General features: G+C 40.0%; 1 protein-coding gene across 1 annotated transcript in view; it reads left to right on the forward strand.

Moving 5' to 3' along the window:
* Positions 1-15,105, forward strand: part of LOC144682943 (protein diaphanous homolog 3-like) — a 786,894-nt gene that overhangs the window by 16,482 nt on the left and 755,307 nt on the right. The gene's annotated exons all lie outside the window — the stretch shown is intronic.

Here is a 15,105-nt window from a genome sequence, read left to right on the forward strand (position 1 = left end):
CTAACTGACAACACCACACTGAATCTACCAAACCTGTGTTCTCAGTGCACTCCACTGCAGTGGTGAGACCTGGACAACATCTGCTAGGCAGGAGAAAAGGCTGAACAGTTTCCACCTTCGCTATCTCAGATGTATCCTCAGCATCTCTTCGCAGAACAATGTCACCAACAAGGAGGGCCTGGAATGTGTTAAACCCATCAGCATACACGAAGCTAACAATGTCTTTGCTGCTTGGCTATGTGCGTCAGATGGATGGCAGCTATATAGTTGTGTACCCAAAGGCCATCTGTATGGTGAACTGGCGTCACGACCTCCTGGGCGTCAAATACTTCCACTGCAAGGACACCTGCAAGCGAGGTATGAAGGTGGCGGACATTGACAATTGGGAGACGGCTGCTGACAGCTGTGACTCCTGGAGGGGCATTAGAAGAGGTCAGCAGAAACAGAAATCTCAGCTGGTTGATGAGACGGCCCAGAGAATACAGAGATTAATGAATCATGTACCTTCTCAACCTGCTGTCATCTTCTGCATCAAATGTGGCAGAGACTCCCATTCCAGTGTGGGGTTCTTGAACCACACCAGGTGATGTTTAACACACATTTGACCACTTCAATAACAAAATCATTATCTCATGACATGAAAGGTGGCCAAGAACCAACACGTCATGCATTCCATCTAGTCTTGAAAGAAAAAATTATAATGTTGTGTATACAAGCAGAGACCTGCAGAATTTTTAGCGTGAAATTATCTTTATTGCAACAATACTTATAATCTCCATCCCATGCCATTCCAACCTTCTCATGCTTGCATCCCTCTTCTACTACAGTTAGATAAATGAACCACTTCTATTTCTGTACATAGCCACTGAAATCTTAGTTTTCTGTCACTGGAGGGAGCTATAATACAGTATTCCCAAGAGTGAATTCTACTTGCTTTCTGTTACAAATAGCTTGGGGAGCATCCTTCACTTGAGCACCCTTCACTCCATACTTGTAAGACATTAAATGGGTGTGAGGTGAGCACTTGAAAAAAGGTAAGTGCTTTTAAGATCACCAAAATTGCTTTAATATTTAGAATCTCTTCGATGCACGTTTTTGATAAAAGCTTAAAGATTTTTAAGTCTGAGCTTGCAAGTAGCCTGATTTTTAACACAAGTGGAAATGTGGATTAAATTTACAGATGACCTGACAATAAGTATTCATGTTAACTCAACTTCCACTGAGTCACAGTATTGTTACAGCATAAAAGGAGGTCATTGCCCATCATGTCTGTGGTGGCTCCCTGTAGGAGCAATTTACCTCGTGCTATCCCTCACCTTCACATAGCCCTGCATATTCTTCCTTTGAGATAACAATCATATTTCCTCTTGAATGTCTCCACCACACTGCATTCCAGATCCTAACCACTTGCTGTGTGAAAATGTTTTTGTTCATATTGCCTTTGCTTCTTTTGCCTTTAACCGTAAATCTGCACCCTCTTGTTTTTGATCCTTCCACCAATGGGAACATTTTTTTCCTATCTACTCTACCCAGACTGCTCATGATTTTGAATACCTCTATCAAATCTCTGTTCAACCTTCTCTTTTCCAAGGAAAGCATCTTCTCCAATCTATCTGCATAACTGGTATCAGGGATGAGGAACTTCATTCTCGTAAGTCTTTTATGCACTTTCTCTAATGTCTTCACATCTTTTGTAAAGTGTGGCACCCAGAATTAGACGCAATACTCTAGCTGAGGCCAAACCAGTGTTTTATACAAGTTTAACATAACCTTCTTGCTCCTGTACTCTGTGGCCCATTCATGAAGCCTAGGATACTGTATGCTTTATTAACTGCGTTCTCAGCTTGTCCCGCCTGTCATGAAACTAACTTTTTTCATAATATTTTTCTGGTTTATTGTGAAATAGGTTTATGGGGTAAGTATAGTTAGGTCTGTGTGTGATTTAATTACATTTTGTAGTCAAGCAGACTACAAGCTTTAAATCATGAAAAGAAGCTAGGTGCTTGACATGCTAATGAGTAAACATGGATACTGGCTTAGCATGCAAGGCATGAAGGGAATTTGCATTTTTAGATAAATGAAGGGATATTTGGATTTCAAAGGGATCTTAGTCTGTTTACAACTAACCAGATAAGCAAGGCTAAGGAATGTGTTTATTTTTCCCAAAGGTTACTGACAATATATAGTGGCAACATGAAAGTTTTTATATTATGAGGACAGAAACAACTTTCAAAGGCATATGGAACAATATAATTTCATCTTAAAAAGAGAGAAACATATATAAAGGAGAATGAAAAGCTATGTGGAAGAATGCCATGCAAGATCAAACAGCAATGTGTGAGCTAGCCTTAATGAAGCCTCCAGCATTTGTGCATAAGTCTGCTCTCTTATGAAACTGAAGCTGAAGAAAAACCATTTGGAATGTCCAGGGTATTATGCTAGCTTGCTGAGTTTGTTTTAAGTCTAAAAATCTATTGTGGACTGTTGTCTTAAAGGGAGGGTATCTGGGGTCAGGTTAATTAGGAATTTTAGGAATTATTATAGCAGTAATTGTAGTATTATATTTGTGCTTGACATGATTTATTTTGTTAAGTATTTTAATTTTTTTTTAATCTCTAAATGTCTTGGTGGACTTATTACTTCTGAATTCAATGCACACATCTTGTAATATATACAAATTGCAAAACTGTTGTGATAGCACGACCAAGTTTCCCTTGTGGATTTGTTCCGTCTAGCACACGTCATCTGCTACGTCATAACATGCCGCATTCAATGATTTATGCACCAGTGCACCCAGGTCCCTTTGCTCCTGTTCCACCTCCTTTTAAAATTGTACGCTCTATTTTATGTTGACTCTCCATGTTCTTCTACCAAAATGAATCGTTTCACACTTCTCTGCATTGAATTTCATCTGTCACTCGTCCGCCCATTCCACTAACCCGTCTACGTCCTTCTGAAGTTCTACACTATACACCTCATAATTCACAATGCTTCCAAGTTTCATATCATTCCACAAATTTTGAAATTATGCCCTGTACACCGAGGTCTAAGTCATTAATATATATCAGGAAGAGCAAGGGTCCTAATACCAACACCTGGGGAATTCCACTACAAACGTTCCTCCAGTCTGAAAAATAACCATTAGCCACTACTCTCTGTTTCCTACCACTCAACCAATTTCTTATCCATGTTGCCACTGACCCTTTTATTCCATGAGCTATAATTTTGCTCAGAGGCCTGACGTGCAGCACTTTATCAAATGCCTTTTGGAAGTCCATGTATAACCATATCAAGAGCATTACTCTCATCAACCCTCTCTGTTACCTCATCAAAGAGCCCCAAGTTAGTTAAATGCAATTTGCCCTTAAATCCATGCTGGTTTTCCTTAATTAACCCACATTTGCCCAAGTAACTGTTAATCTTGTTCTGAATTATCATTTCTAGAAGCTTCCCCATCACCGAGGTTAACTGACTAGCTTGTAGTTGCTGGGCTTAATTTTCCACCCTCTTTGAACAAGGGTGTAACATTTGCGAATTTCCAGTCCTTGAACAACAACACCCCTGAGTCTAAGGAAGACTGGAAAACTACGGCCAGTGCTTCCTCAGTTTCCACTCACTTCCCTCAATATGCTCGGATGCATCCCATCCAACCCTGATGTCTGATCAACTTTAAGTACAGACAGCCTATGCAATACCTCCTTATGAATTTTAAATCTTTTTAGTGTTTGAATTATCTTCTCTTTCACCATGACCTGTTCAGCATCTTGTTCCTTGATAAAGACAGTTGCAAAGTATTCATTAATAGCTCAGTTGTGCCCCTGATGATTATGCCCAGCCACTTAACTGATTATGTGCCTCCAGAACACTGTCAAGCCCATATCACCACTGATTTTAGCTATTTAAATAAATGGTTTAAACATTACCTAAAACTAAACAAAGGCATACTTTACTATGTAATTATTTTTAAAAGCAAGTTGATACACTTTGTTTAGCCCAATTGTGTGAAACATTCATTTTGCATTAACCTTTAGTTTTGTTTGACGAGCTGAATATTTTATTTTGGACCAGAATGTTGATGCATATTGGTAAGCCCTGAGAGCTCTGCCATGGGTGTCCTTAACATAAAAGTTAAGTGAGACTTGCAAAATCCAGTTGAGTTTTGAGAATAGTAGCATAGGGACTGCAAGTGGCAGCATTAATTACGTTGTGTGTGAAATATGCTTTGAACGAGCAATCTGACATTTGAGAATCGATTTGATGGAAAATGTCGAGTGCCTTATTAAAAGAGACATGATTTTCTAAATGACTAAGACCAATTAAAAAAAAATATATACTCAGCAAGCAATCTGTCATCCTTAAGAGTTGTTGGCACAGTTGTTAAAAATGGTATGGGTCTCAGTGAGTGGATGCAAACTTTGTTACAGCCAGGATCCTGAATGATGAGTTGATGCTGTTTGCATGTAATGCACTTAATTTAATACTTGAAATCTGTGGACTGGAGAAATTAGATTGTATATGTGGATTGTAAATATTAAAAAGATATTTAATTTAGGCAGCAGAATCACTAAAGTATTTTTACTGGCATCTTTTGTCATAATTCATAAATTGTTAAAACAAAATACATTCTAAATTATTTTGAAGTGTGTCTATGTACATGCCATTTGTCTCGGGATCATTGTGAGAATTTGGTATTCAATAAATCAACCTCTTGAATCCTCTAATGTTTATTGTGTAAAATTTTTGAAGAGAATATGATCCCAATGGTTTTTCTTCGATTTACGCAGTTTTGTATGTTCCAATTCTCTACTGGTGTATAGTTACATGGTAACTTGTTGCCCCCTGTTATGAGGCCCAGGTGGCTGCTGTTCTTGTAGGAGTTTTGATAATGAAATTTTGGCAGTGCTTCCTGCAAGAGTTGTTAATCTTTCTGAGCAGAATCCTCTCTCTTTTGCTTCCGTTGCTTACCCAGCTGCATTGGGGGCGCATAATAGTGCCCATTCTGCGGACAAAGATCAGCTAACTCTGCACCAAGCTTGATTAAAACTGGCCTTTCATTATTTCTGTGGATCATCTATTTATTTATTTATCTATTAACTTGCTGACAACTGGAGAGCTGATCGTCTGACAATCTGTGATATGCAGAGGCTGGCCATTTTATAGATGTACCTGGTTTTGCATAATCATAAAGTTGCTCTTCCTTGCTGATAAAATTAGATTAAGTATTGAATACATCGCATGTAAGCAACATAAAATAATCATTCAGACTAGTGCCTGTGATGAAGTTCACATCCATTCACTGAAACTCATATAATTTCTATGACTGTGCTGACAATGCAATACTTGAAGGATGACAGATTGCTTGGGCTAGCTCCTTATCAATGACTCTTAAAACAAAAATGATTTTTTTTTTGCCCTTGGTCACTACCTAGTGTTTTATTTTTCCATATTTCCTACCATGACTTGAACATTTGTACATTTAAACAGAGGTTGAAAGCTATTTCCATGACATGGATGCTCAGAGTTCGGTCTGTTTAAATGAACTGTAAAAATGCTCGTGCTTTATTAGTTGCTTGCAGCCTACAGTTCTTGGGCCATTGGGAACATTATTTATAAAGTTAGAATGGGAAATTTTCAAGCTTGGTCACAATCACTGAGTTTCACAAGACCTATGGCCGATCCTTAAAACTTTAGTGAAAAGCAGCCATGTATATGTATGCCTTCACAAAAACGATATTGTTTGGTTATGCCTGCAAAATGCTCGTTTTATTGGGTTTAATGTGATGCCAGACTGCAGCTGTCTGCACTAGATTGGCTGATGCTGGCAAAGTGTGTTGGTGAGCAGTCTAAAAACAAGTTGTAAACTGACCTCCCAATTTGTAAAAACATTTTAAACCTGCCATCAGGGGGCAGCCATAGATTAACTGTTTGAATATTGAATGTTGTAATTTAGGAATAACTTCGTGGCTATATAAAATAAATTATTATATTTCTCCTTAAGGTGCTTTTGAAGCTCTGTGCAAAAGCATACTGATGTCTTACAAGAATAATTCTTGGCACAGCTCCTTTCCCCCTCTTAATTTTCTTTGGGTCCTGGAGTGTCTTGTGTTCCAGGGTACACTGTATAATGCAGACAGAAATGTAATGCTTTGTAGGGTGCAAACCTATAGCATTAAGATACCTTGTCCTTCCGGACACGATAGATGCACGTTTGTGCGTCTGCTGTGAGTTGCGTTGCTATAAAGCAAGTGTCTCTGGAAAGGATCTGGTGGTGTGGTGCCTGAAACAGGAGTCACTGTCAGGCATCATCTGTAAAGAGCAGAAACATGTTCTTGTTTTGATTTCCAGCACCTGCAGTGTTTTGTTTACAGTATTCATCCTATCATATCAAGAACAGTTAGAGTTCAATATTTAAACTGATATTAACTTTCGCAATTTTGGGTGCATTTTTGCTCTCAGACACACGTTCCTTCAGATCAAAATTTGTCATGTTTGCACGTGAGAAAGCTGACCCTCTGGGAGGGTCTAAACTAACTTAGCGAGGGGATGGAAACCAGGACTTTGGTAAGGAAAAACAAGATGCACAAAGATTTCGGGGAGATTGTTAACCCTAGCATAAGAAATAGTAAGTTATTAGGTGGTGTCAGAGTAAGAGGGATTATATGTATGTGAACATACAGAATTTGGTAACTTAGGTTGGTGACCTGTAGGCGCAGAGAGCCATGTGGCAATATCGATGTTGTGGCGATGATGGAGACCTGGCTCAAAAAAGGGTACGAAATGTTTTATCAGACAAGGAGTTTGGGGAAAGTAAGGAGGAGGGGTGGCAGTATTGATTAAGGATATTAGTGTTGGAGAGAGACACTGTCTGAGAGGGGTCAAGGACAGATCTATTTGGTTTGAGCCAAAAAGTAGTATAGGTACAATTATGCTACTGGGTGTACTTTATAGGCCACCAACTTGTGCAAAAGTTATAGAGGAACAAATTTGCATGGAAATTGCAGAGTGATGCAAAAGTTATAGTAATAACGGGGGACTTCATTTATCCTAATATAGACTGGAATAGTAAGAGTGCAAAGGGTAGAGGGGAGTTTCTGAAGTGTCTAAAGGAGAATTCTCTAGATCTGTTGAAGGAGGCTTTAGTGTTTTATGATCAGCACAGAGATTGATAACTTTTATGAAGAAATTTGTATTTCCAGTTACTAGCACAAGAAGATTTCATCTTTTAAAACTTTTCCAACAACAGCCTAACAAATGGCTGAATAAAAACGCTATTGACTAAGCGCTACGTTCTTTTTGTAGGCAACTTGCATGTTAAACTACAGAAAGTGATGTTCCACTTGTGTACTTAAGACCCAATGCACTCTGGACTAAATTACAGTCCTTTTAGAAAACAGTCCACAGTTGCTTCCAGCTTCTAATGGGTTTCTGTATCTCTATTTTGTCTAGCAATAATTTCAAGTAACTGTCTCCAGCTGCTATCCTCAGTTTTCGGAGAGTTTCTTAATTCCACCACCAGCAATAAAGCCTGTTCTGATAATTCTTCCTCCCCCTGTCTATTCCAGGACGAATCTCCTGAAATCCTGTGATGGCTGCAGGGAAGCCTTTAAGTCGACCCTTAAAGTGGCTTCCTCTGCCCTCTTTCTCATGGCAACATGAAACATGTTAACCTTCTATCTTGGTCGAAATGCTAATTAGATATTCATGACCCCAACTGCTTTTCATCTTAAAAGTAAATGGCCAGTTTACAGCACAATTGTTTACAACCTGATACCTACAACACCAGAACTTTGGGAGAAGTCTACTCATTGTAAACTCAGACTGCTGCCATTGTCTCCAAGCATAAATACCTTACGCCACCACCTCTATAAAAAAAAATCTAAGCCTTTTATCTCTAACAATGAAACCACACAGGTTGACTCTGGAACAGGTCACATGATCTCCCAATTTATCCTGAGTTTGAAGCTACAATTCCAAAATATTATCAGCCTCATAATTATAATACTGGATCTGCTTCTGGAGAATGAGATGAGTCAAGTCAATCATATGTTAGAAGGGAAACATTGAGGGGATGGTGATCCTAGTATCATAAGGTTTAGGTTAAGGACAAGGAGGACAAGGAGGAATCCAGTATAAAATAATCAGTTGGAGGGGCAACTTCTGTTGGGTGAGGACAAATCTGGCCCTGATAAATTGGAATCAAAAATCGGCAGGCAAAACTAGAAAGGAACAATGGGCTACCTTTAAAGAGGAGATAGGCCAGGTATAGTTGAGGGACATTCCTACAAGGGGAAAAAGATGGGGCAAACAAAATCAGATATCCCTGGATGCCTAAAGAAGTAGATAGTAAAATGAAGCAGAAAAAGGGTGCAGGACTGATGCCCGTTTGATTAATACAAATGAGAACCAGGCTGAGTATAGAAAATTCAGAGCGGAAGTGGAGAAAAAAAAAGAGAAAATAAGAGAGGATGAGAAGAGACTGGCAACGAACGTCCAGATGTCTTCTGTAGACAAATAAATAGTACAAGGGTGGTAAAAGGCAGAGTGAGACCAATTAGGGATTAAAAGGGAGATTTCTGCATGGAGCCAGTGGATGTAGCTGAGGACTTGAACAAATACTTTTTAGCTGTTTGAACCAAGGAAGAAGATGTTGCCCAAGTCACATTGAAAAAGGATGGAGCTGATGCACAGGATGGTCTTAAAGTTGCAAAAGAGGAGTTACTATTGGCTGTACTTAAAGTTGATACATCACCAGGACCAGATATAATGCATCCCAAGATACTGATGGAAGTAAGGGTGGAAGTTGTGGAGGTATTGGCCATAATCCTCCAATCCTCCTAAGATACAAGGATAATGCCAGAGAACTGGAGGACTCCCAAGTGTTACATCCTTGTTCAAAAAAGGGTCTGAGGATAAGCCCAGCAACCACAGGGCATTCAGTTTATCCTTGACGGTGGGAAAGCCTTTAGAAAAGATAATCCAAGACAAAATTAACGGTCGCTTGGACAAATGTGAATGAATTAATGAAAGCCAGCACTGATTTGTTCAGGGAAAATTGTGTTTAACAAACTTGATTGAACTTTTTGATGAAGGAACAGAGATGGTAGATGAGGGTCATGTGGTTGATACTGTGTACTTGGATTTCCAAAAGGCAATTAATGAAGCGTCACCTATAAGTCTTGTCGGCAAATTTTAAGCCCATAGCATAAAAGGGACAGTGGCACCATGAGTATGAAATTGGCTATGTGAAAGAAAGGAGAGAGGAGTGGTGAATGGTTGATTTTTCGGACTGGAGGAAGGTTTATGCAACCTAGACTTGGGTGTGTAGGGCACAATTTCAGAATTTGTGAATGACACAAAACTTGGAAGCATTGTGAACTGAGGAGAATAGGGAATTTGAGATAGAGACAGGCTGGTGAAATGGACGGACAAGTGGCAGATGGAATTTAATGCAGAGAAATGTGAAGCAATACATTTTGGTAGGAAGAACAAAGAGAGGCATTATAAAATAAAGGATACATTTTTAAAGCAAGTTCCCTAGTAGAGGGACCTGTGGTTAAATGTACATAAATCATTTGAGGGGGCAGGGCAGTTTGAGAAAGTGTTTAAAAAGGCATTTGGATTCCTGGGCTTTATAAATAGGGATATAGAGTTCAAAAGCAAGTAAATTATAATTTACAACACCAAAAATAGCTGTCACCATTAGCACATTCCTTAGCTAATATCACCACCATCAACACTCCTTTGTCCTTTTGTCTATGACATTTTTGGCAATCTCTTCTTTGCCTCCACCTATCACTGGCCCTCTATCCAGCTTTACCTGTCCCACCCCCCTCAAACAGCTTATATTTCACCTCATTTCTATTTTTCTTTAGTTCTGATGAAGAGTCATACGGAGTTGAAACGTTAACTGTATCCCTCTCCGCAGATGCGGTCAGACCTGCTGAGTTTTTCCAGCTATTTTTGTTTTTGTTTCAGATTTCCAGCATCCTCAGTGTTTTGCTTTTAAGTTATAATTTACCTTGTCTAAAACAATAGTTTGGATTCGTGTTGAGTATTGTGTTCAATTCTGAGCACCACACTTATGAGGGATGGGAAGGCATTAGAGCGAGTGCAGAAAGCTTCATGAGAATCGTTCCAGGAATGAGAAACTTCAGCTATGTGGATAGAGTGGAGAAGCTGGGGCTGTTCTGCTTAGCAAAGAGAACATGAAGAGGAAATTTGATAGAAATGCTCAATCATGAGGGTCTGGACAAAGTAGATGGGGGAGAAACTGTTCCCTTTGCCGAATGCGTTGCAAATGAGAGGGCAGTCATTCATAATCAATGGCAAAAGAGCCAAAGGTCACTGTTTAAAAACAAGGGGTCGCTCATTTAAGACAGAGAAGAGGAGAAATTTTTTCTGAGGGTAGTGAGTCTTTGGAGCCTTCTCCTCAAAAGGCGATGGAAGTAGAGTCTTTGAACATTTTTAAGGCAGGGCTAGATTTATCCTTGATAAGCAAAGGGGTGAAAGATTATCGGGGGTAGGTAGAAATGTGGGGTTGAGGTTACAATCAGATCAAGCATGATCTTATTGAATGGCGGAGCAGGCTTGAGGGGCCAAGTGGCCTTCTCCTCCTAATTTGTATGTTCGTACGAATCTTTACTTAGCCAGTTGTTAGGATTTGGAATGTATTGCCTATGTTTGGAGGTAGATTCAATCGTGGCTTTCAAAAGGAAGTGGGACAATGATCAGAAGAGAAAATTTGTACGGTTATGTGGAAAAGCTGCAGGAGTGGGAATAGTTTAGTTGCTCTTGGACAGAGCCAGCATGGCCATGTGCCTCGTTCAAATGGCATTTGTACTGAAATTAAGAGCATTGAGGAGCGCTGGTGTGAGAGGCGGAGAGGGGTGCGAAGGAGGGAGGAAGGGGGTGGAGGGGGCGTGAAGGAAAGAGGTGGGTGGCGGGGGCGTGAAGTAGGGAGGGAGGGAGGGGGTTGTGGAGGGCGTGGGCTCACTTGCTTTCGCTCTCACTCCCCCCCCCCCCCCCCGTGCTCCCTCTCGCGCATGCCCCCATGTGCAGTGCTTTATGAAAGCAGTCCCAGATTTTTGACAGTGAGGGAACGACGATATAGTTGCAATTCAGGACGGTGTGTGGCTTGGAGGAGAGCACCTGGTGATAATGTGACCTTGGACATTACTCTGAGGATCTCCCTGCAGTGATGTCCCAGGCTGATTTGATTGGCCTCCAACAAACACAAACGCCTTCCTTTTGTGCTAGATAGGACTACAGCCAGTGAAAAGTTTTCCCCTCAATTTCCAGAAATCTCAATTTTGCTAAGGTGGTAGAGGTCGCGGGTTTGAAATGTGCTGTCAAAGGATACTTAGTGAATTGCTTCGGTGCATCTTGTATATGGTACACACGGCTGCCGCTGTGTGCTGTTGGTGGAATGAATGTTAATGGTTGTGAATGGGATACCCATTAAGCGGGTTGCTTTTTTCTGGGAGGGAGAGTATTATGTCATACTCCTGACTTGTGCTTATGTTCATGATGGACGGGTTTTGGGGAATCAGGGGGTGAGTTACTTGCTGCAGAATTCCCAGCCTCTGACCAGCTCTTGAGGCCACAGTATTTATATGGCTAGTCCAGTTCAGTTTCTGGTTAATGGTGACCCCCAGGATGTTGATGGTGGGTGATTCAGCAATCGTAATGCCATTGAATGTCAAGAGGTGATGGTTAGATGCTCTCTTGTTGGGGATGTCATTGCCTGATGTGAATGTTACTTGCCACTTAGCAGCCCAGGTGTTTCTTTGCTTCACTCCTCAGAGACCTGGCTCTAATTTTTAGATGATGCTCCCTTGACCGAGACTCCCCAGTCAGTGGAAATATTTTCTCTCCATCTCCCCTGTCAGTTTCCTTTATATCTTGATAACTTCAACCACAACACCTTTTAACCTTTAACATTTCAGGGAATACAATCCGAGTTAACCTATCTTTTGTCATTTAAACTTGAAGTCCAGGGTACATTTTGGTAAATCCATGTTGCACTTCCTGCAGTTTACTATGTCCTTCCGAAGGTCTGTTATTGAAATAAAAACATAGAATCGAGGTTCAATCTTTGGAAAAGCTGAGACGTTAATGTGAAGGAAGATCTTGAACAACACAAAAAGACAATTGTATTGGTGACTTTTGGTGTTATTGTTAAATGTATAACAAAACTTTACTTTTGCTCATACAAATTTCAGTTAGGAGAAAGAAATAAGATGTGATGGACAAGATTTTGGCAAAGGACTTTGCTTCAATTGGATCACTAACAAGCCATGATAGTCTATATATGGCTTGCTGGCTGTAAAAATGTTTACATAGGGCTTTTCTATTATGGCATATTGACGTGAGTTTTCCATTATAAAAGTGCGATACTGGAAGAAGTAAATCAGAGTGCATTATTTCAAGCTGCATTTGAGGGAATCAATGCGTAATCTAAACTGAAACTTCAATGCATCGCTGTATAAGGCATTAACTGACGGGTCTGTGTGCCTTTTCAGGTGCATGTATAAAATCCTATGCCACTATTCACAGAGGAGTTCTGGCATCTTGGTCAACATTTATCTCTCAATCAACATTTAAAACATATTAATTAGCCATTCACTTTGTTTGTTGGACCTTGCTTTGTGTAGTTTGATAGCTACGTTTGTCTCTGCATAAACGATTACTCTTCACAAGTAATTAATTGGATCTGACATGCCATGGGATGTTCTGAGGATGCAAAAGACGCTATATAGGTGCAAGTTATTTTTAAGCCAGTTTGAAGGAAACATTCACAAATAAGGCTACATCAGTCAACACCAGGGCTACAGTCCAATATTGAGAAAAGTGCACTTTAGTTTTTGCTCTTCAGGAACATCAAAAGATCACAATAGACACTGCTTAATTACTTAATTGCAAACAATACATGGAAGGTGCTACATAAATGCAAGCCTGTCTTCACTGCAGCAGCCTATAAGGTTAAATTTTAGTGAGTATCATAAAATTTTTTTAATTAATGACCATTAACAGGATCTAAATCTTCATTAGTTTCATAAGATTGGGGTTTCAGTGAATTTAAGTTCAAAATCTGTAGAATATACGACACCGAAGCAGACCATTTCATCCAACCAGTCCATACCTGTGTTTATACTCCACTTAAGCCTCCACCTATCCTTCCTGATCTAATTATGTCAGCATTTAACCACCTTATCCCTTTTCCTTCATATACTTATGTAGCTTCCCAATAAAAGCATCTATACTATTTGCCTCAACTCTTCTCTGTGGTAGCAAGTTTTATGCAGAATCACAAAATGGTTGCAGTGGAGAAGGAGGCCGTTTGGCCCACCATGTCCATGTCAGCTCTGTGCAAGAGTAATTCAACTAGTTACAATTCCCTGCCCTTTCTTGGTAGCCCTGCAGTTTTTTTTCTTCAGGTGCTTATCCAATTCCCTTTGAAAAGCCATGATCTAACCTGCCTCCGCCAATAGCTCAGGCAGTGCAATCCACATTCTAACTACTTGCTGTGCAAGAAGGATTTTTCCTCGTGTCACTGTTTCTTGCAATTTACCTTAAATCAATGTCTTATGGTTTCCCACTCTTGTGCCAATGAAACAGTTTCTCTCTATCTACTCAGTCCAGACCCCTCATGATTTTGAACACCTCTATCAAATTTCCATTCAACTGTCTCTTCTGTAAGGTATTCTCACCACTCTTTGGCTGAATTCACAATTTGATTTCTGGGTGACTATCTTATATTGATGGCCTCTAGTTCTACTCCTCTCCACAAGTTGATATACTCTCTCTGTGTCTACTCTATCAAAGTCTTTCATAATTTTTAAAGATTACTCCTCAGCTGTCTCTGATCATTTCCTCTCAATTCTGGTATCATTTTTGGAAATAATTTTTGTACCCTCTCGAGTGCCTCTCTATACTGTTTTATTATATGGTGACTAGAACTGTACACAGTACTCTTAAGCCAAGTGGGCCAATCAAGGTTCGATATAAGTTTAGTATAACTTATCTACTTCTCAATTCCATCTGCCCAGAAATAAACCCTCATGCTTGCTTTTTTTTAAGGTCTTATTGATCTGTGTCACTAATTTTAGGGACTTGTGTATTTGCACTCCCAGAGCCCTTTGCTCTGCGACCCTATTTAGATTCTTATTTTCCACTTAATATGCGGCCACCTTATTTTCCTTAGCTAAATATCCGGGTTGAAATTCTTTTGTCTGTAATAAACCCATCCTGCAAATGGACTCTTGTTGCCTTGTGATTTGTTGCAGTCTCCCTAAGGGTTGATGTCATCTTCAGATCGAGAAATTGTGATTCTTTAAAAAATTCTAAAGTAAAAATCGTTTTGCAATTGTGAACAATGATGGTCCGAGCACGATTCACGTAGAACCTCACTTCCCATCCTCTGTCGCTCTGAATAGCTTTACCCTATTCTCTGCTTCTCTGCCTTGCAGCCAGTTAGCTATCAATTGTACTACTTGACCCCTAACTCTAATCAGCAGAACCCTCATCCAGTCTCCCCAATCCGTATCACAATCTCTCTGCTCCTGGTGATCCCATGCCCTGCCCTCCCTCCCCTGTATGGTTAAGGCACAGGAATCCCCGAACCCAGTGCTTCCACAACCAACAATGATATTTGAGTTCTCCCAGATCTTTAGCCTTCTCATAGTGCTGCGCACATCAGCAAACTTCATACTTCCCTCATTCCTCTGTACTGCAGCACATAGCAACTAGAGCTAATCTCCTAATTGCCTCCAAGGTGGAACACACTATTTTTGTTATACTATGCTTTAAAAATAAGTTGGAAATCAATGTGAATACATAGTTAAATGAATGTATAATTGTTTTCGTGATATTGGTTGAGAGATAAATATTAGCTAACCCAAAGATCTTGACAGACAAGTAATTATTTTTTCATGTCTCATCACTGGATGAGCAAGTTGAATAAGAACATAAGAAATAGGAGCAGGATTAGGCCATTCAGCCCCTTGAGTCTTCTCTGCCATTCAATGAAATCATGGCTTCTACTTTAACACCATTTTCCTGCACTACCCTTGCATCCCTTGATGTTTTTGATATGTAGAAATCTAT

Source organism: Cetorhinus maximus, chromosome 7 (assembly GCF_964194155.1).
Source record: "Cetorhinus maximus chromosome 7, sCetMax3.hap1.1, whole genome shotgun sequence".
Lineage (NCBI taxonomy): Eukaryota > Metazoa > Chordata > Chondrichthyes > Lamniformes > Cetorhinidae > Cetorhinus > Cetorhinus maximus.